The sequence below is a fragment of the Schistocerca nitens genome, chromosome 6, assembly GCF_023898315.1.
Source record: "Schistocerca nitens isolate TAMUIC-IGC-003100 chromosome 6, iqSchNite1.1, whole genome shotgun sequence".
Taxonomy (NCBI): Eukaryota; Metazoa; Arthropoda; class Insecta; order Orthoptera; family Acrididae; genus Schistocerca; species Schistocerca nitens.
In genome coordinates this window covers 532,380,800-532,404,232 of record NC_064619.1, presented here as the reverse complement: position 1 = coordinate 532,404,232, position 23,433 = coordinate 532,380,800, and positions in this window count along the sequence as shown.

Below are 23,433 nucleotides of genomic sequence, written 5' to 3'. Positions count from 1 at the left end.
TATTGTTCTTAATATGGTGCGTGATCGCCACGGACGGCATTGCATACCCTGTAACGTGCTGCCATGCTGGACATGAGGCTGGAAATGTGTTCTTGTGGTATGGCGTTTCATTCCTCCACCAGCGTGGTTGACAACACAACTGCTGGTTGGTCGTCGGTGTACCACGTCTCCCCATCACATCCCACACATGCTCGATGGGATTTAAGTCGAATGAACGGGTGGGCCAATCCATTCGACAAAATAATATCGTCTTGCTCCAAAAGCTGCTCCACCTGCACAGTACGATGCGGTCGTATAGACTGTCATACAAAAAAATTTAGTGAGAGCCGATTGCACATGTGGAACGACGCACGCACGGAAGACTTACAGTGGTGCAATAATGTCGACCGGTTACAGTTTTGGATGTCAGTTGCAACATTGTGCTTTCATAACACACGGACCACTAAAATTGTCTGGTTCGACAAAGTTTCTGGGTGTGTTGCGAACCCTCATAAGGCGAGACGTGGGAGCAGCTGTTGACTTCAGCCTAACTACTCTCTTTAAATAAAAGTATCATAGTTCTTTGAGTTATGTTACGTATGATATTGTAGCGTATCTTTCTATGTAGTGTCAAGCTTCATCGAGCTAAATTACTTGGCAATGAACATCAAGCGAAAGCTACTTTCGACCTTCAGTTTTGCACTGCAGTGTACTTGCCCTGAACATAGTCAAACGTCTGGTAAGAAGAATTGTTTCCTAAAATTAATTTAGGTCTTTTTCCGTGCTCCGTGTTTTAACCAGCCATATATTTTTTCCGTACATTCTGAAACTTTCGAATATGTCACAATCAATATAAACAAATAACGCCAGACTAAATGGTACAATTTGTAATTTATTTCGCTATTTTTTACAATCGTATTCACCAATTAGTATCACGTTAAAAATCGCAGTTCCTATTCTCCCTTTGTTATTTTTTCCTTTTTTTCCAGTATTCCCTAATTTTCTCCCCATGAAGTCTCTTCCTTTCAGCTGTCCATGTTCTTCATGACTTTTTATTTCTTCTGCTTTGAAAGCCTTCCAAGCTTTGATGCTTTTTCTTTCTATATCTTTCCTTAGTTCTGTAATCCATGCTAGGGTCGATTTCTTCTTCCAGAAATATCAGAGTATTTGTTTTGTTAGTCTATTTCCATCTATTCGGCAGAGGTGTCAGAGAAAGGTTAATCTTCGTTTAGCCATTACTTTAGATATTTACACTATATTTTTTTATATCTCCTATTTACTTCTTATTTTCCAACCAATCTCGTTGCACCAATTACAGAGGCCAACGATCGAAAAACTTTTTTGCGGAAAATACCTTATTCTTATGTATTTTAGGGTGGCAAATCCAAATATGATACTCAAAAAACTGTATCACCCACAATTTCTTCACGTTATACTGTTAAATTTATTAAATTAAGTGATTTTTAGAGAGTTTAACAGCTTTTGTGTAGTTAAAATAATATAAAAAGGAGGTGTAATGAATGAAGATCTACATCTACATCTACATCCATACTCCACAAGCCACCTGACGGTGTGTGGCGGAGGGTACCCTGAGTACCTCTCTCGGTTCTCCCTTCTATTCCAGTCTCGTATCGTTCGTGGAAAGAAGGATTGTCGGTATGCTTCTGTGTGGGCTCTAATCTCTCTGATTTTATCCTCATGATCTCTTCGCGAGATATACGTAGGAGGGAGCAATATACTGCTCGACTCTTCGGTGAAGGTATGTTCTCGAAACTTTAACAAAAGCCCGTACCGAGCTACTCAGCGTCTCTCCCTCAGAGTCTTCCACTGGAGTTTATCTATCATCTCCGTAACGCTTTCGCGATTACTAAATGATCCTGTAACGAAGCGCGCTGCTCTCCGTTGGATCTTCTCTATCTCTTCTATCAACCCTATCTGGTACGGATCCCACACTGCTGAGTAGTATTCAAGCAGTGAGCGAAGAAGCGTTCTGTAACCTACTTCCTTTGTTTTCAGATTGCATTTCCTTAGGATTCTTCCAATGAATCTCAGTCTGGCATCTGCTTTACCGACAATCAACTTTATATGATCATTCCATTTTAAATCACTCCTAATGCGAACTCCCAGATAATTAATGGAATTAACTGCTTCCATTTGCTGACCTGCTATTTTGTAGCTAAATGATAAGGGATCTATCTTTCTATGTATTCGCAGCACATTACACTTGTCTACATTGAGATTCAATTGCCATTTCCTGCACCATGCGTCAATTCGCTGCAGATCCTCCTGCTCTGAGCACTATGGGACTCAACTGCTGTGGTCATAAGTCAGATCCTCCTGCATTTCAGTACAATTTTCCATTGTTACAACCTCTCGATACACCACAGCATCATCTGCAAAAAGCCTCAGTGAACTTCCGATGTCATCCAAATGGTCATTTATGTATATTGTGAATAGCAACGGTCCTATGACACTCCCCTGCGGCACACCTGAAATCACTCTTACTTCGGAAGACTTCTGTCTATTGAGAATGACATGCTGCGTTCTGTTATCTAGGAACTCTTCAATCCAATCACACAATTGGTCTGATAGTCCATATGCTCTTACTTTGTTCATTAAACGACTGTGGGGAACTGTATCGAACGCCTTGCGGAAGTCAAGAAACACAGCATCTACCTGTGAACCCGTGTCAATGGCCCTCTGAGTCTCGTGGACGAATAGCGCGAGCCGGGTTTCGCACGACCGTCTTTTTCGAAACCCATGCTGATTCCTACAGAGTAGATTTCTAGTCTCCAGAAAAGTCATTATACTCGAACATAATACGTGTTCCAAAATTCTACAACTGATCGACGTTAGAGATATAGGTCTATAGTTCTGCACATCTGTTCGACGTCCCTTCTTGAAAACGGGGATGACCTGTGCCCCTTTCCAATCCTTTTGAACGCTACGCTCTTCTAGAGACCTACGGTACACCGCTGCAAGAAGAGGGGCAAGTTCCTTCGCGTACTCTGTGTAAAATCGAACTGGTATCCCATCAGGTCCAGCGGCCTTTCCTCTTTTGAGCGATTTTAATTGTTTCTCTATCCCTCTGTCGTCTATTTCGATATCTACCATTTTGTCATCTGTGCGACAATCTACAGAAGGAACTACAGTGCACTCTTCCTCTGTGAAACAGCTTTGGAAAAAGACATTTAGTATTTCGGCCTTTAGTCTGTCATCGCCTGTTTCAGTACCATTTTGGTCACAGAGTGTCTGGACATTTTGTTTTGATCCACCTACCGCTTTGACATAAGACCAAAATTTCTTAAGATTTTCTGCCAAGTCAGTACATAGAACTTTACTTTCGAAGTCATTGAACGCCTCTCGCATAGCCCTCCTCACACTACATTTCGCTTCGCGTAATTTTTGTTTGTCTGCAAGGCTTAGGCTATGTTTATGTTTGCTGTGAAGTTCCCTTTGCTTCCGCAGCAGTTTTCTAACTCGGTTGTTGTACCACGGTGGCTCTTTTCCATCTCTTACGATCTTGCTTGGCACATACTCATCTAACGCATATTGTACGATGGTTTTGAACTTTGTCCACTGATTCTCAACACTATCTATACTTGAGACAAAACTTTTGTGTTGAGCCGTCAGGTACTCTGTATTCTGCTTTTTGTCACTTTTGCTAAACAGAAAAATCTTCCTACTTTTTTTAATATTTCTATTTACGTCTGAAATCATCGATGCCGTAACCGCTTTATGTTCGCTGTTTCCCTGTTCTACGTTAACTATTTCAAATAGTTCGGGTCTGTTTGTCACCAGAAGGTCTAATATGTTATCGCCACGAGTCGGTTCTCTGTTTAACTGCTCAAGGTAGTTTTCAGATAAAGCACTTAAAAAAATTTCACTGGATTCTTTGTCCCTGCCACCCGTTATGAACGCTTGAGCCTCCCAGTCTATATCCGGCAAATTAAAATCTCCACCCAGAATTATAACATGGTGGGGAAATCTACTCGAAATATTTTCAAAATTATCCTTCAGGTGCTCAGCCACAACAGCTGCTGAGCCAGGGGGCCTATAGAGACATCCAATTACCATGTCTGAGCCTGCTTTAACCGTGACCTTCACCCAAATCATTTCACATTTCGGATCTCCGTCAATTTCCTTCGATACTATTGCACTTCTTATCGCTATAAACACGCCTCCCCCTTCACTGGCCAGCCTGTCTCTGCGGTATACATTCCAATCTGAGTTTACTATTTCATTACTGTTTACATCTGGTTTCAGCCAACTTTCTGTCCCTAGTACTGTATGGGCGTTGTGACCGTTTATTAATGAGAGCAGTTCTGGGACCTTTCTATAGACGCTCCTGCAGTTTACTATTAGCACATTAATATTGTTATCCCTGTTGCATTTTGCCTACTCCTATCTTGCCGCGTCTCAGGAGGCGTCTTGTCGGGCCTAGGGAGGGAATTCTCTAACGAAAAAACCCCCATGTGCACTCCACACGTACTCCGATACCCTTGTAGCCGCTTCCGGCGTGTAGTGCACGCCTGATCTATTCAGGGGGACCCTACATTTCTCCACCCGATAGCGGAGGTCGAGAAATTTGCACCCCAGATCTCCGCTGAATCGTCTGAGCCTCTGGTTTAAGCCTTTTACTCGGCTCCAAACCAGAGAACCGCGATCGGTTCTGGGAACGATACTACAAATAGTTAGCTCTGATTCCACCCCGCGAGCGAGGGTTTCCGCCTTCACCAATTCCGCCAACCGCCTGTACGAATTGAGGATGACCTCTGAACCCAGACGGCAGGAGTCATTGGTGCCGACATGAGCAACAATTTGCAGTCGGGTGCACCCAGTGCTCTCTATCGCCGCCGGTAGGGCCTCCTCCACATCTCGGATGAGACCACCCGGCAAGCAGACAGAGTGAACACTGGCCTTCTTTCCCGACCTTTCCGCTATTTCCCTAAGGGGCTCCATCACCCGCCGTGGCGATGGTACCATTTCTAAAAAATTTGCTGGTAAGAAGGTCGATTCTATTTTTATGTTAATAGATCGTGCTTTGTTTACTATGGGTGATACAAAAAAAACTAAGGCCATATTTGGACTCAGTTCATAAAAATCTATAAAGATCGGCTATCAAAGTAAAAAAAATGTTTTCAAAAAAGTTTTTCGTTGACCTGTGTTATTTTTCTAATAATCCTTCTTTCCAGTGCCTCTAGTTTGTCCATCGTATAGTTCAGCGTTAGGCATTCAGATCCATACAAATATTCTGGTCATACCACTGTCGAGTAGTTTTTTAGTATTGTACTGAACACATGTACAAGAAACAGGAAAGAGAGCCTAACCTCAGGAAATGGTCTAAAAAGGAGAAAAAAACTTTAGATTTGCTGGTCCTTTGATATGGAGGAAGCCAAGAAATCATTAGGATGATTGCTACTTTTGCAGTATTGATATTACTGGTCATAATTTGAAAAACAAGAAGATAATAAGCTACCCTAACCTTCTGTCCACCATGCTACCAATAGGGCATTTTGTAGATATGCTGGTTCCTGAACCACCAGATGATTTAAGTTCTATTCCAACAGAAGTATTTTCAAATGTACAATCTAATTTAGATGAACCAGATGATGGTGAACTCCATTGTAATACAGAAAGTCTGGAGCTGAAATTGTTTATTCAGACCGTGCTTAACGACTTGGTTAGGGATCTGGGCTTAACGAAAGAAAAAGCTAAATTGCTTGGCTCTAGATTAAAGGAAAAGAACTTACTGGTAGTTGGAACCAGCATATACATGTATAGAAAGAGAGAGCAGCAATTTTCCAAGTTTTTTCAACAAGAAGGTGATTTAGTGTACTGCTCAGACATTCCCGGTCTGATGAATAAGTTTGGTATTGAATAAAAAAAGGAAGACTGATGGCTGTTTATTGATTCATCCAAAACTAGTGATGGAAAAACGCTACCAAGGCTGTTGGAACACCAACATGATGGGGGACTACTGTTGGTCACTTTACCGAGAAGTTCAGCAAGCGACTCATCGTAGGAAAAGCTACACTAGAAGCAAAGAAAAAAGAGAAAGAAAACACAGCCGGCCGGGGTGGCCGAGCGGTTCTAGGCACTACAGTCTGGAACCGCGCGACCGCTATGGTTACAGGTTCGAATCCTGGCTCGGGCATGGGTGTGTGTGATGTCCTTAGGTTAGTTAGGTTTAAGTAGTTCTAAGTTCTAGGGGACTAATGACCTCAGATGTTAAGTCCCATAGTGCTCAGAGCCATTTGAACCATTTGAACCAAAGAAAACACAAACCAATTCCAGCTGACAAGTGAAACCTCTATTAACACATATCATTGTTTTAAGTAGGTACCTGTAAATACAAACCATGTTTATGTTGTAGCAAAGCATTTCATTTATTTCTCCATTTACTGTACAGCATAGGATTTTTATACTATATAATTAAAGGCATATTGCTCGAAAACTATGGGTGATACAAAAAAATTAAGGCCATATTTGGACTCAGTTCATAAAAATCTATAAAAATCAGCTATCAAAGTAAAAAAGTTTATCAAAAAAAATTTTCGTTGCCGTGTGTTATTTTTCTAATAATCCTTCTTTCCAGTACCTCTAGTTTGTCCATCTTACAGCTCACCGTTAGGCATTCAGATCCATACAAACATTCTGGTCATACAACTGTCGTGTAGTTTTTTAGTATTGTTTTTCTAGATGTACATTTTGTGTTGTAAATATTTTTGGTCAGGCCATATGCTCTTTCTATTTTGTTAATTCTTATATCTATTGCGTATATTTCTGGTCCATTCCATTGTATAGTTTCTCCAAGGTATTCAAATTTATTTACTTTCACTATTTTACCTACTTGTGTTTCTGTGAATTTTGTTTTTTTCAGCTAAAATTTTTGGACTAGTTCCGTTTGCTGTTTTTTCCAGAACGTTTATCTGAGTATATATTTCTGTCAGGTTCTCTGAAACTTTTGCAAATTCATCCCCAAAGCCAAGCAGTTTACCTCAATTCCATTTGTTTTCCTTCCCAGAGTTATTGGTTCACTTTTGCGATTTGTAGCTCCAAATTCCAGATCCTTACTATTTTTTGTAGAACACAATTAAACAGTACAGGTGAAAAACCATCACCTTATCTAACATCAGTTTTATTTCAATTGGCTGAGAAAATTCCCCCATAAATTTACGTTTAGATATTGTACCTGTTAGTGTTTCTCAAACTATCTTTGCTAATTTTAACACCAGATTCTCTAATAGCCTTATCTATTGTTTCTTTGCCTATACAATCAAATGCTTTCTTGAAATCAATAAATGACACTATTATTGGTTTGCTGTAATTACTGGCATTTTATTTGTCTCCCTTTTTATATAGTGGGAGGATTAATGCTGTTTTCCATTCCACTGGAATCTTTTCAGTTTTCCAAATGTTCTCAAAAAGCTGCTGTAGATCCTTTATGATTTTTGGTTCTGACCACTTCAATATTTCTGTTATAATGCGAGTGTAATTTTCAGTGTTTTGATGTCTCCATGAATTTCAAACTCTGTTGCTGGGAAATCTTCCTCTAGATTTTGAGGTGTCACTGGAAATTCTAATTTATCTGTCGGAACTAGACAGTTTAACAGGTTTTCAAAAAGTTTTTCTAAAATTTCACAATTTCCTTTGTTCTTTAATACGACTTTGCCATTTTCATCTTTGAAACAAATACTTGGTCCTGATATCCTTTAAGTATGTTAATATTGATACAAATATTGACAACTTTTAGTCTTATTAACCAGGTTTCAACACTTCTAATAGTGTCTTCATCAGAATTTAAACTTTAAAGTGGCCTATAACATAATTACAAATTAATGAGAAAAGAAATTTCTTATAGAAAAGTTTAAGAACTGACTAACAGTACAAGATGGAGACAGTACTTACATGTCACTTGCCACAACTTGCAAGAGACTGAGGCTTCCCCATTAACAAGTGTCGGCAGGTGAACATGAAATTGCATCCAGAGTACCATCTAGTAGCCGCAAGTACAACTTGGTAACTTAACATTCAATTGTAGACAGATGAAAATTATAGTGAATATTATACCGTTGAAGAAATCTTTATAACGCTACTGCAGCTGCTCATTGAGAATGGGGCTATCACTTCGAGAAAGATGTTTAAAAATCTCTAAATCTTCAAGAATATCTAACCTATGCCCCTTCTTGTCGATGAGCAAAATGTTAATATCGTAAATAGCTTTAGGCGCTTGACCTGTAACCAGAAGATGGTCGGCAATACACGTATTTTGGGGGCTAGTGCCATTTTATCTTAAAAGGTATTTTTTATACCTGTTTGTGAAGGCACGTCCTGTTTGTCCTATGTAGTAAGAAGAGCAGGTATTGGAAAACATCTTATAGACACCAGAACTTTCTGAAGGGGAACGAATCTATTTTAAATTATCGATGATGTTTTAAAAATTGTTATTGGTAGAAAAGGCAACGTTGCAGTAGTATTTATTACGAAGAAGGCGTTTGATCTGATGGTAGATGGGCCCCAAGAAAGGATTAGAAAAATGTTTTTTCGATTAGATTCAATGGTAGAGGTGCCGAGCGCAGTAACTCGTTTTACAATTTTCTTTTTAAGGATGTCATCTACTATGCCAGGCTTATACTCGTTATTAACTGCTAGCGTTTTGAGTAAATTGATTTCGTCGTTGAACTTTTCTTTCTAAAGTGGAATGGAAGTAGCTCGGTGAAGTGGAAGAAAGCATTTCTATGAGACTCTGGATGCACAGAAGACGTAAGTACGACCTGATGAGTATACGTTTCTTTACGAAAAATATTGAATGATATTTTATTTTCATATATTGCAAGGGTCAAGTCAAGAAAGTTTAATTAGCGAGCTTCGTTTTCAAGTTAAATGGTGAAAGATATTTTCTCATGAAGTTCATTGAAGGAATTATAAATACGGTCAATGCCAGCAGCAAGTCCCTTGTAGATGACTAGAATATCATCAACGTATTTGAAATAGGACAGAATGCCTAGTGCTGTAGCTACAAAAGAACTAAAAAGCTTTTCTTCTAGAGAGTGGATGAAAATATCGACAAGAATACCAGCTAAGGGATTTTCCATTGCGAGACCGTCGGATTGCTGCTACAATTGTTCATTAAATTCGAAATAGTTATACTTGACTACGACTGTGATGAGATTCATGAAATCATTGATTTGTTCATCCGGAAAATCTTTTTTGAAATGACATAAATTTTTTCCTACGATTGTGAGCGTTTCCTGTACAGGGACAATTCTATAAATATTTTTAATGTCTAATGAAAAGAACTTAGTTTCTGAACTGCATTCTAAATTTTTTATTTTATGGACTAAGGCGTGACTATTGGGGATGGAATAATTGTTCTCGAAAGCGAATGATTTTTTCAGTGTCATGTAGAAATTTGGCCAAATCATGGTACGTGCTATTCGTACTATTAGATATCGGCCGTATCGGATGGTTGGGTTTTTATGGATTTTAAATTGAGACCGAAGTTTTGGGGCTTTGGGTTCATGTTAACAAGCATTTTCTTCTGAAAATGTTTGATAAGAAATTTTGCGTTATGATGGCTGACCTGACTTCTTTTTGTAATAGTGGAGTTGGATCCTCAAGCAGTTCCGAAATATTATTTTCGCTGAAAACGTAAGGCTTTGGAAATATATTCAGAATTGTAGGCAATAACTAAAGAGCAACCTTTGTCAGACTTATTTATTAGAGCGTCTGCTACTTTAAGTTTATTGTTACTGGAATTAACCAATTTTCTATCGTTATACGTAACATTATGAAGAGAGGCTGTATTTTTACTGAGAATGTTAGCTACTCCATAAGCAATTCTAGTTTGACATGAACTACCTACTTTTTTACAATCAAGACCAATTTTTAGATCAACAAGCATTGTTTGTATCACATTTTTGTCTTACATGTTGGGCATGACATTGTCCTTCAGCCCTTTTCCCAGCAAGACAGTTTTATTCTGTGTAAAAGTAATGTTAGTTTTATTTAGAATTCTTTTATATAATACATCACTGCTTTTTTAAAAAGTTCTTTGTGGACATTTTTCACCAGGAAACAGACAAAAAAGCTTACTAAGTTTCCTTTCGTGCTTAGGAGCATTATGCCTAATTTACAAACTTCCAAATGTTCATTAATCTGTATCCAGAAATCGTCAATGTTATAATTAATACGAAAATTATTAGTGAATTCTAAATACAGATAATATGCCTCTTCATTAAGAAGATCTTTTTTAGCATACAGTTTTTTAACATGATCAGAAATGAGATTTTTAATTATAGGTCTGAAGAACTTGGGACCTTTCTTACATGTAGCAAAATTAATATAGGCTTTCGCATAAGTAGGGACTAGTCCCATTTTTTCACATTGATTATTAAATTGAATGACCCTACTTGTACTTAGTTGTTTCTTCTTTAAATCTTTATATTTAGAGGCAGCCTTGGATGGTTGGGCAGGCAAGAATAGCAAAGGTTTAAACATGGCTGCTTGGTTCAGTGACCGTTTATAATTTAAAATTGAAACAAATGAGCACTCGGTCACAATTTTTAGTTTTATTAACCAGGTTTCAACACTTCTAAGAGTGCCTTGATCAGAATTTAAACTTTGAAGTGGCCTATAACATACTTACAAATTAATAGGAAAAGAAGTTTTTTTTTAGAACTGTCTAAGTACTGACGAACAATAAAAGACAGAGACAGTACTTACACGTCACTTATAAAGTAAATAACAGGCTTGAAGGGCTTGAGGCACAAAATTAAAAAAAAAATGGCCTGAAGGCGAGCCACCATGTGCTGCTCATACCTGTACAGCCACAGGCTACAACAGAGTAAGGCCACCGCATTAAGGTGTGGGCAGGTGAACATGACATTGCATCGAGAGTGCCATCTAGTAGCCGCAAGGGCAACATGGCTACGTAACATTAACAGACGAAATTATATTGAATATTATTCAGTACATAATGTAAAAGGCCATATTAATTTTAACAGCGGCAGATAAAGTAACATTTTGTCTACATCAGAACTTAGAAGTACAGTTTGAAGCATAAAAACATCATTATACAAAAAAGAAAAACAGGGCTGAATGACATCACCTGTAGAAAACGATTTAACATGAAATACAGGCTATAAACCAGTAATAAATTAAAAACTATGAGTTTAGTTAGAGGGAAAAATCTTTTCGGTAAACCGCACGAGGGGACCCGAAATTAAATGTCACGTGATGGCTTTATACCACTGAAGAAATTTTTATTATTAATTTTTTTAATTAATAAATTTTCTTCAACGGTATAAAGCCGTTACTTGACATTTAATTTCTTAGCTTGTAAAATTTTTTCTCTACGTTTTTCTCTATTTTATTTCGTAATATTAGCTCTAGTGGTGTTATATCTGATCACTTTGTTGGTCACTTTTTTGCTTTAGATGGGAGATATTTTATTATAATCGTAGAGAGATAATGATCTGAATCGAATTCCCCATTTCTATTTTAAAATTCATAATTTCTGTGATATACCATTTAGATATGGCTACGTAATCCAGTTGAAATTCTCCTAGGTTTGTATTTGAATGTCTCCAAGTTTGGGATTTTCTTGGTAGTTTGCAGAAATGTGTAGACAAGAGTTCTAACTGGAACATTTTGGACTAATTGCTCAGTCTTTCACCATTTCTGTTTGTTCTTGACAGTGCTGGATATTCACTTACGATAGTTCTAAATTTCTTTTCCCTCCCCTTTTGCGCAATGAAGTCACCAAGAAGTATTTCTACGTTCAGTTTACGTAAGATAGAAATCTCAGATTCAATGATAATCCAGAATTGATTTACTTTCTCTAGATTTCTTATGTTGTCAGTATTTATATGTACATGACTGTTTATGAGGGTGTAACTTTTATTCTTGCACTTCATTGTAAACATCTATATTCTTTCTGAATTCGATCTAAATTCTGTTACACTGTATATGATTCTTTTGTTTGCATAAAATGCTGTCCCAAACATCGGCATGTTTTCCATTATTCTCACTGCTGTTTTCCCTTTATAAATTCTGTAATGTTGTGTATCAACTACAATCTCATCTAAGAATCGTGTTTCCTGGACTGCTATCATTTGTATATCGTTCTTCTGCAGAAATAATTCTAATTCCTTTTGTTTCCCAATTTTCAGAAGGGAATTTACATTTAATGTTCTAAAGAAGTACTTCTTCTTGAATTGAAACTTGAAAGGCTTTTCAATACATTCTATCTCTTCTTCACCGCAAATGTTGGGACTCCCCAGAATCCTAGGTCCCACTGCATTACATGTTGTAATGGTGGATTCCTCATCAGAGTTATCACCTGGGGTAGTACATCTATTGTGCAAATTCTCCATTTTGCGTCTTGAAGCTGTAAATTGTAAAGAGTAGGGATTCCGAAGTCATCCCCGAATTCCCAAAGTAAGACCAGGTTGTCAGCCTGGAATATTACTAATTCAGCCTCCGCTAACATGTGGAACAGACGCTGTCGGGTTGCCGCCACTAACATGTGGAACCGTCGTGCCTCTGTTCATTTTAGCCCTGGACAAGAGGCTGCCTCTTCTACCACCTCCGCCGTACCGAAGTCCATCTTCTCCGCCTTCCCTGCTGTTAAGGTGTTCACCATATCCCTGGCAAGGGGCCTGACAGGGTACCATCTGCCGGTTCAGGTGAATCAAGGTTTTTTAACGAGGTGTTACTCCTCCCCCTCCTCCTTTCTCAACCGGGTTTGGGACCGGCTGCGGTGGAGTTTTCGCTGTGTTATTATTTACAATTGTCTATGTTTGTGGTGGTCCTACGTCTTAAAGGGACATAATTCTTTGGTTATTTTAAACTATACTTTTGAGTTCGACACATAATGTCTTTTGTTAGTTATTTTCACATTTTGCTGTGATTATCTCATCTTCAAATCACAAAATTTTCAGCACTGTATAACCATGCTATCTTGCACTGTCGTGGCTTCTCCATGAATCTGGGGTACAGATATTTTTTTCATTACATAGTTCATCAAGGTTTAGATGTAATTTTCTGTGATTGCACTAAACAGTGCATCTAGCACTGCCGAGTGCGGCAGAAATTATTGTTATATTATCAGTCACTTTATAATGAGAGTTTGGTTTGTTGTCAGGCCATTCACGAGAAATTATGCCTTTTTCTGGTCAAGGTGGTGGTTTCAGCGATGTTCTACGGTTAATGCGGAATTCAAGATCTATTAGACGTTGCCAAAATACTCCCCAATATATTCTCTGCCCCTTCGTCCTACAGCCCTTATCGAGCTGCAGAAAGGGACCAATCCATCAACTGTTCCCGGCAGAAAACAGACATGACTGCCGTGCATTTGCTCGGCAGTCATCCCCAAATCCCCTCAGGACACGCCTACTCCACCTTCCACATTGCCTGTTGCCAAACTTAATCACAACAATAGTTTACCATTTTTCTGTGGCCAATGAAGACCATTCATGGTTTTACTATCACAATTATACAATCCCACTGTTAGAATCAGTTTCACAGTCCTACAGCGATTAGAGCCGACTCCGAAGTACACCGTCTGTACTTCATTTTTGGACTCCACTGCATCAAGTGAAAAAGGAAAATAAAGTTTTCTGTGCTAGAATCGAGGAAAATAAGTAAATAATTTCATTTAACATGGTTGCATGCTAAGTTTTGTAAGCAAGCAAAGTATTGTGGATGGTTTCATAATTGAATAAACGTGTATAAATGTTGTGTCTTTTCCTCCATTTTGAGGGGAAATTTGCTGTTTATTTTATTAATAAACAACACAGCATCCTGAAGTTTTTTCCCTCATTAATTTTTTTATTTTCATGTGCAAGCTAAGTTTATTAATACGTGAACAAAAATATCATTTATGAATATTTTCTCCCTTAATATGATAACTCGTGCGCCTCTCTGGATTTAATCATAGATGGCTGTAATTTCCGATGGTTAAATTAAAGAACAAAACTCTTTATTAACATTCATAGTACAAAATAAAATATTCTGCATACACTAGTAAAGTGTGCTTGCCCTTAAGACAGCTGAGTAATCGATCCTCTAAAAATATTAAGGTAAAATTATCAATCATTTAACATATAACGTATTGCGGTCTTTTCGTCAAATTTACATCTGGATTATCCCAACTTCTCAAACTCACATCAGTCATATAGAAAGTTTCCATATCTTGCATTATTTTTCACGGGCGTCTATGCAGCTTGCTAAAATAAAAAAAACTGGAGACACGCGTGTCATAGTTGTTTACAAATAGCAGATTACCGCTCTGTGGTATGTGTGAGGAACTTGACATAGAGGTCATTAACACTGCTACAAAAAGATTTAGAGACGAAAATTGTTCGGTAACTTTATATCATCGTTCTTATAGGAAAACTCCTCTACGAAATAGCATCTTATATGTTCTTGCCCTTATCGCTCACACATCTACACGATGAAGAATCTACAGCAAAAAGTCAACAGACATTTTATAAATCTCATTTTTAAATACAAATGAAATTAGTGTTTCGGTCTCTGTTTTCATTCTTTTATGATATGCAAAAGTAATACGTTAGATTATGTTGCGATTCATTTCCTCTGAATGGAACAAACTCACTGATCATTTTTCGCGTTTTGAGTAAGAAAAACACAGCATCACTCACATCCAGCGTGAATAAACACCGATGGTCCATAGAAGAACACTTGTAATAGCTATGTCACTCACAGTTGTTTATCTAGCAATTAAATATTTATTGAAAGTTGGAGATGACACTTTATGATAATCATTCCAAGCCAGAACACGGCCTACCGTTGGGGGAAAGAGCAGGTATCGTTTTGTGCGACCTCTATCAACAGAAAATCTACCAGATCCATAGACCATGCCCCCACATCACGATCTTTGCAGCTAGAATCGGAAAACAATGTTTTCGAGTAACAGGAACGCCCGAGTAGTCTATAATTGCCGCTGCTACATTCTGCTGCTACAAAAATAAGGAAATTAATCTAATGTTTTAATGGTAAAATTGAAGACATAATATCTGAGGGCACCATGGCCACTTTTAATGTAATAAAGATAGACAAACAATGCCTGAAAATTTGTTTACGTTTATTCGGATTACCGGCTTCAATTACCCCAGGCCAAAATTAGTTACTGTTAGTCACAGTTCACTGTCAGCGTGAAGTTCAAAACGGTTCAAATGGCTTTGAGCACTATGGGACTTAAGTTCTGTGGTCATCAGTCCCCTATAACTTAGAACTACTTAAACCTAACTAACCTAAGGACATCACACACATCCATACCCGAGGCAGGATTCGAACCTGCGACGGATGCGGTCGCGAAATTCCAGACTGTAGCGCCTAGAACCGCTCGGCCACATCGTCCGGCCAGCGTGAAGTGATTAGATTTAGATGTGAAGGTGACTCTGAAAACAGTCGAAGCTGGTCGTCCGAATAAACATAGAAAAGACCCAACTGGTGCCTGTCCTGTTATACGTTATCTAGTTATTTGCCAACAATGCAGCATCTCGAAGAAGTCATAAACGTATATATGTTTAACACTGATCTACATGTGTCAAGTACAGCACGCCTTTCCAGCACCATGAAAGATTTTTATGTCAACAACATTCATTTCGATCCACTCACTTTTGAAGTATTTGCAATAGTATTAATTAAGTAATGTAAGTATACTTCTAAACTGAAGCCACTGTCTCAAGAAGTTTTATTCAAGTACTTTAGTAATAGCAGGTGTTTATATATTTTCCCCACCTTTACTTTCCTGCTAGAATTTGTGATACATTCGCTCTCTAGGATGAGCTGCCGGGTTATTGCCAGAGTGTACTGCAAGATTTAGGAGCATTTATATGTTTATTACTACTTTTTGTCCTATAGTCTTGTTAACTGACAGATTACACCTTTAAACATTTCTTTGCTTATTTAGTTATGTTACCATGCCACTTAATCGACAAATACCGACAACTTGTGTTGAGGCTGCTGGAGGAACAGGGGCCGGAGAACCACTTGTATCGATTTTAATCCTGGCGCACAGTCATATATGCGCCTGTTTGCACTCCTGATTGTTGTTACTCCTTACTCTCCCCCCCGAAGCATTCACTATACACTGCATTTACACCCACCCACCCACTCACCTGGTCTAACAACCACTCATTCACCTAACTACCCACCCATCATACCACCCACACACACACACACACACACACACACACACACACACATACACCGTGCTTAAGGGCGAGCAAAAAGTACCCGTTCGGAAGACGTGCAGTCCATATTCAATATGCAAAATCGCCGTGAGCATTGACGCAATCGTCCACTGAACGCACCAGTTTAAAGATTTCCATTAGGTAAAACACCATGTCTTGCTGCGTGAAGAAGTCCGTAACTGTCTGGTGCATCCTGGTCCGACAGGAATATCGAGTATCTCCTACTTGAGCTGGTATAACCTCTCCATTACAACATTTGTGATATGAAGACGTGCCTTATGATAAAGTAGCACAACGGGGATTGTCTAAAGACGTTCTGTCCCATACACAGCGTTCATTCTCTTGTGTGTGTCTGCCAGTGATTGTCTTTCGGCGACCACCGGATGCATTTCGTAATACCGTCGCCATAGTTTTAGTTTCCACTTTTAACACATAACGGTCGAAAAGATGCGGATTCCACAATAACCGCTTGGCTACATTGGAGCTGCGATACGCTGCATATAAGGTGCAGCAAAGCCCTCATACCGAAACGTTTTGGTCGCCCTCTTGTGTATGGTGTCCCAGGAGGAATGGTCAGTATTCAGGAATATAACACGAAAGATTATTCAAAGCCTAAAAGTCCAGTAAACATGAGATATGAACACTTATTCGACAGAAGGGATGTTTCTCACTGTAGCAAAGATGAACGAGTGCTCTTAGCTCTTGAAGTATTCATTTAGGGCCCATGTTTACTAGACAATTGTTTTCTTTTTCTGCTCAATATTACCACCTCTGAAAGTTTGTCAGTGGAGTTTTGGTTCATCCTGTATACGTACATAGATATACATATATGTGCAGACGTGCACATGTTGCCTAGTACTTGTTTCTGTACAACGCTCATTAAGATTAAGATATCAGAGCAAAAATAAAAAGAAGCATTATATTATTCGAAACCACTTTTCAAATTATTCCCACCCTATCGATGCTTTCCACATGATTGCGTTCATTTCGGCATTATAAATGCTAAATCCTGTGGCTCAATCTCTGCTGCAGAACGTATTTTCAATGTAAGCTGAGTTTGGCAGCCACTTTCTCAGAATCGAAAGAAGCGCTGGCAAGTGTTTCCGAGCGACCTCATCCCTCAGACCGGGTGAAGACCAACAAAAAAGGCACCGGAGGCCGGTTCGGACGCAGACCGTTGGTACCTCTGCTCACATTTTCATTCCTGCATGCAGATATGAATACGGGCAGAATTTGTGAGGAATTGTATAAAAAGGCGAGGCGTCCGGCGCCATCTGGCGCGGGTGGACGGCCGGGGCGGCGGCGGCAGGGGAGGTCCGGCGATGGCGGCCGGAAGCTCCGGCCCGGGCTCTGCCTGCCCTGGGCGCGACCTGCGCCACGCGGGTGGCCTACGCAGAGCGGGGCCGAGCCGATATTGCGCCGGGCTCATCACTCGCCTCCGCGCCGGCCTCTCATATCTCCGGGGCGCACTTCCGAAGCACCCGTCACTCTCGCCCCGGAGGTAGCGGCTGTATCTCAAGGGAATCAGCAGCCCCTGCTTCCACAAGCGCCTTCTCAAAATGTCTCGCGCATTTGCTATTGAATCTCACCTCTTCTGAAGTGTCGCCCATTAAAACCTCTAGTTCTCCGGTTAGGTGGCGACATCTGTGTGCTTCCATCTCACACTGATCATTTCGTCTACTACGCAGTCCTCTTTGAGAATACACACAGACGAAAGGGAAAAAAAGGAAGTCAGTGGTCGAAAGATTCCAAAGGAGTCGACAAATGGAAAAGAATTTTAAGAAAAAAGTGGGAATGTGATGAACACGTGACATTGTCAGCTGGGGTGTGACCGTGAATTAAACTCGAGGAAACCTTCTGATAAAAGATTTCATTGCTTTGATCTCATGTAGGTGCACTGGCTTACTACATTACTGGCCATTAAAATTGCTACACCACGAAGATGACGTGCTACAGACGCGAAATTTAACCGACAGGAAGAAGACGCTGTGATATGCAAATGATTAGTTTTTCAGAGCATTCACACAAGGTTGTCGCCAGTGGCGACATCTACAACCAGCTGACAGGAGGAAAGTTTCCAACCGATTTCTCATACACAAACAGCAGTTGACCGGCGTTACCTGGTGAAACGTTGTTATGATGCCTCGTGTAAGGAGGAAAAATGCGTACCATCACGTTTCCGACTTTGATAAAGGTCGGATTGTTGCCTATCGTGATTTCGATTTATCGTATCGCGTCATTGCTGTTCGTCTTGTCCGAGATCCAATGACTGTTAGCAGAATATGGAATCGGTGGGTTCAGGAGGGTAACACGGAACGCGGTGCTAGATCCCAACGGCCTCGTTTGACTTGCAGTCGAGATTAGAGGCCGTCAACTGTCGCCGTAATCCCGCTCGTTCTCGTAAGCGAGACTGAGCAGCGAGAATGCTGCCTGCGAGATTATCGTGTCCCGAGAGCGCGGTCTCGATAACGAGGCGACCCGACACTCTCGGCTGGCCACCTGCAGCGGCGCCGGTCGCATGGGGCCGTTCCGAACGCGGGTCGTACTGTGTGTGGCTATCCGAGTTACAAGTGTACTAGTAAGGAACATGCACGTGTGACATGTCACAGCTGGGCTGGTGTGTATGAATGCATTTTGAGAGATTTAAGACACATTTCGGTCGAACGAATCAAAACTGAGACATTCGAACAAATCCAGTCCACGTAATTACAAAAGTAAAGTTGCCTAAACTGGCTGAAAATATACAAACCACAGCAAGAGACATAAGAAAAACTACAAAAAGCCCGATCCTCCTGTTGCTAAAGCTGAAAGAACCTTAAGATTACGATGCTTGAACTCAACAAAGAGAAATGCGTTACAGAATGATGTTCTGAGGTAACTCATCACTTAGAAAGAAAATACTGATTGCAAAATAGAGAGCAGTAAAAATAATATGCGATGTTTACTCACGGAAATCATGTAGGCACAATAATCTTCAAGGAGGTTGGCACTTTAACTGTACCATCAAAATACATATATTTGCTACTGACATTCGTTATAAACTGCCCATCACAGTTTGATGGATGGATGGATGGACATGGTGTTATGGGCGCTCAACAGTGTAATCTTTAGCGCCCATCACAGTATGAGAAGAACAGTGTTGTCCATAGGGAGAACACCAGAGGGAAAAAAGGTCTTACCCATTGTTAAAGCTTGTCAGTGGCTCAGAAAGGAGTTCAATATGCAATAACAAATATATCTGATTACTTGCCCAATAACATAAAATATCTGGCAGGTAGCAAAGTAAGTTGAAATCTAACTTAAAAATTAAAATGCCTGGCAGGTAGCAAAGTGAGTTTTAAATGGAAGTTAAAAATCACTTCTCCTGGACAACTCCTTCTTTTGCATTGAAGAATGTCTGTTGAAAATGTGGTAGCCAGAGAAAAAAAAGACGCTCTTTGCACATCATTTCCATAAAACAATCATTCAAATGATCTATCGAAAATTTAACTAACTTACCAACCAAAGACTGTTGTACCGGCAGTCGTATAATAGCACCCAAAAGAAAAACGATTTAAAGCAGCAGCTGAGGAATCGATCCACCTGCTAAACAGTACGTTGGAATGAGTTTGTTATTTAGTGAGGAAGTAGCGTCTTGTACACAACCAATTTTCTTCCACTCAAGCGATGTAAACGACCGTAGTACAGAATAATAAATTCATTTTATTAAAAGAAAGTGTACCTATTCAAAACAAATAATGTAGAATATAGTTTCGCAAATTAATCTGAAACCTTAATTCAGCAGTCCCATTTTTGAAAATATTGCACTGCAGTTGAGTCTGTTCTCCTGTTAGGATCATAGTTATACAACAATTTACTTTACTTAGTATGAAGTATGTAATAATCACTAAGTAATTGTGCAGTCATTACTTATGACTTCTCAGTATTACATCTGATTACGTACACATCTCAGAAGACCAATTGTCAGTTGCCTTTGCTTCTGTGATTCAAATTTAGGTTATTTGGTTCTCTTATTGTTATGGAGGATGAGAATATCATTAACGCGATCGGAATCTAGACAACTTCTTTTCTGAGTCAGTACCAACCTTCCCTTACTAAAATTTCTTTCACTCGAGGTACTACTGGCAGGTATGCAGAAACCCTCTTTACTGAGTTTCGACAGGGTATACGAACGTTATTTTGTCGAAAAGACAACATGTTAAGAAACGTGGCTGTTGTACTTAAGATTTATAATACATATAAAAAGCAGCTACCAGCCACATGTATGGTTTAAAAAGGTTTATTATCTTCAGACCATGACCGGTTTCGGATTTTTCTTTACAAATCCATCTTCAGATGGCAGATTACAAGCATTCTTAGTTGGACCTAGTTTTGTTTATGTTATTCGTTTGCTGCACTGGGAAAGAAAAGAAATATTTTTGTTGTCATATCGGTAATGGTATTTTTACGAAAGATTTACTTCTTTTACAAAATCTAATTGCTCATGAGATGGCTTTTATAAACATTAGTAAACTTGCAGGTTAGTGTACTTACGAGCTGTGTAGTTCTGCCTGACGAAATATTCGTGTGTTTATGTATTCGAACGCAAGCTTAATACACTTTTCAATATGCACTATGTGAGTGCTATTCCAGTCAATGGACGTCACTTTCAACCTCATCATCTTAATTACACACGCAGCACACACGAATAACGTTTACAAAACGTGGCCCAGCTTCACATTACAAACGAGAACAATATTTGCAAAGAGCTTACAGTCATAACGATGTTAACTTACAGATGCGGTATAGTCGATATGGGTACAGTAAAATATCTCTTTGCTATTGTATGAAATTAATCTAAAACGGAATAAATAAAATTACATACAAGTAAGATTACAAACATTATATGTAGTACAGAATTACTGTGTGTTACTAATTAGTTGTTACAATAGTAGGAGATAAATTCTAATATATGACTTAATATGCAATGCACATGTTTTCATTATGCAATTTTTCAATGACTTATAAACAGTTTTTGGGGCCTGTATACTGTATGTTTTTGATGGAATATTGGGCTTAAGTTATTTTAAAAAAAAATAAAAGCTTCTTCAAAGTTATTTAAGAAGGGGGTGTTAACTGACTCTGTCTGTTCATTCAAAATGAGATCAGGGAACCTGTTTTTATGTGTATGAATCTCAATCTCCTCTAGGAGATTCAATGTGAAACCTTTGTCTTTGAGGTGTAATATATGCAGGTTGTTTTCTATATTCTCAACTGTATGATTGTTTTCTGCAAGATGGGTGGCAAAAGCAGATTTGCTTAGGTTTTTCAGACATAGGGCATCAAGGTGTTCCTTGAATCTTGTTTCAAAAGCTCTACCTGTTTGGCCAATGTAGAATTTAGGACAGTTGTTACACTTCAGTTTATAAATTCCAGATCTTTTATGGGGTATGCTCTTGTGTGGGAGTGAGTGTATGACTCTTTGTTGGAGTTTGTTATTGGTAGAGAAACTAATTTTGACATTCTTCTTCTTGAATAAGTTGGAAATTTTATATGAAAGTGTGCCTATATATGGTAGGGCTACATATTTTACTGATTTTTTGTCTTTCATAGTTATTGTGGCTGTTGCTTGTTGCAAAGACTTATTGCTAGCAATTTTTACTTTTGTTTTTTGAGAGAGTGTGTCTATGATTGAAGCATCATAGCCATTGTTTTGGGCAATTGATTTGATTATGCAGATTTCTTTGTGCTGTTCAGTGGGGATGATGGGGACTTTATGCATACGATGTAGCACTGACCGGAAATTAGCCATATTATGTTGGTTCGGGTGGCAGGATGTGTTACTGATGGTAGCATCTGTGGTTGTTGGTTTTCGAAAGATACCGAAATGGTGTTTGTTATTTATGTTTGATATTTTGAGATCCAGAAAATTGATGCTATTATTTATTTCATGCTCCATTGTAAATTTGATGTTGTTGTGTAATTTGCTCAGATCTTCAGCTAAGGCATCAATTTCGCTGCTGTTACCATAAAAAAGTAATAGAGTGTCATCTACGTATCTCTTGTAGTAAATTATTTTACTGTTCATTTGGTTATTGGAAGAGAAGAACTTTTGCTCAAGATGGTTAATGTAAATATCGGCTAATAATCCAGCAAGACTACTACCCATTGCAAGGCCATCATTTTGTTTATAGACTTTATTATTGTTGGTGAAGTAATTATTAGACAAAATGAGTGTGCGGATCTCTATTAACTCATATATTTCTGGTAGATTGATCTTTTTGTGTTTTAAAAGGTTACTTTTTATTATGTTAATTGTTTCATCTACTGGGATGTTAGTGTATAGGTTTACAATATCTAGTGAGGCAAATCTAGCTGTTGGTGGTATGTGGATGTCTTTGATATGTTCTATAAGGTCCACTGTGTTTTTAACTGTATAACAATGTTCGAACATGTAGTAAGTGGTAAGGAGATCCTTCAATTTTCTGCTTATGTAGTATGCTGGGCTCTTTCTTGGGTTCACAACAGGGCGTATGGGGGAAATTTCTTTGTGGATCTTAGGCTGTGACCGAAGTTTCGGTGCAGTTGGATTCATGGTAATGCAGTCCCGAATTTCATATTTATTTAAAATGGATTCAAAACTGTAGAGTAATTTACGAAGTTTAGCTTGAAATTTTGCTGTGCGGTCTGATTCTAGATCTGTGAAGTTATTGGACTGAAAAAATTCAAGAGTTTTTTCAATGTATTCTGATTAATACAAAACAACAACTGAAATTCCTTTATCAACCTTTACCATGAGAGCTTTGTTAGCAGTAAGTTTATCATTGAGATCTTTAAGAATTTTTTGTTCATTATTAATTATATTATTTTTTGAAAGCATGTGTTTAGTGATAAGTTTGTTGGCTTTATATGCCAACACATTTCTCTCATTAGACTTAAGTTTGGCAGTGTCACGTGCAAGTTTTGTAGCTGCTATTAGGTCTTTTATGTTCTTATTAGTTAATCTTGGGGCAATATTATGTTTGAAGTCTTTATCTAAGAGGTTAAGTTCATTGGGATTGAAAGAAATATCTGTTGTGTTTACCACTCTGGTATAGAATATGTGCTTCTGCTGTTCACCAATGTTAAGTGGTTCCTTTAATTTGAATTGAATGAGGGATTTTAACTTCCTCTTGTGCCTAGAGGAGATTTGTTGTTGTTCTCTGCTAAGATCATGATAGAAGAATGTCAAAATTAGTTTCTCTACCAA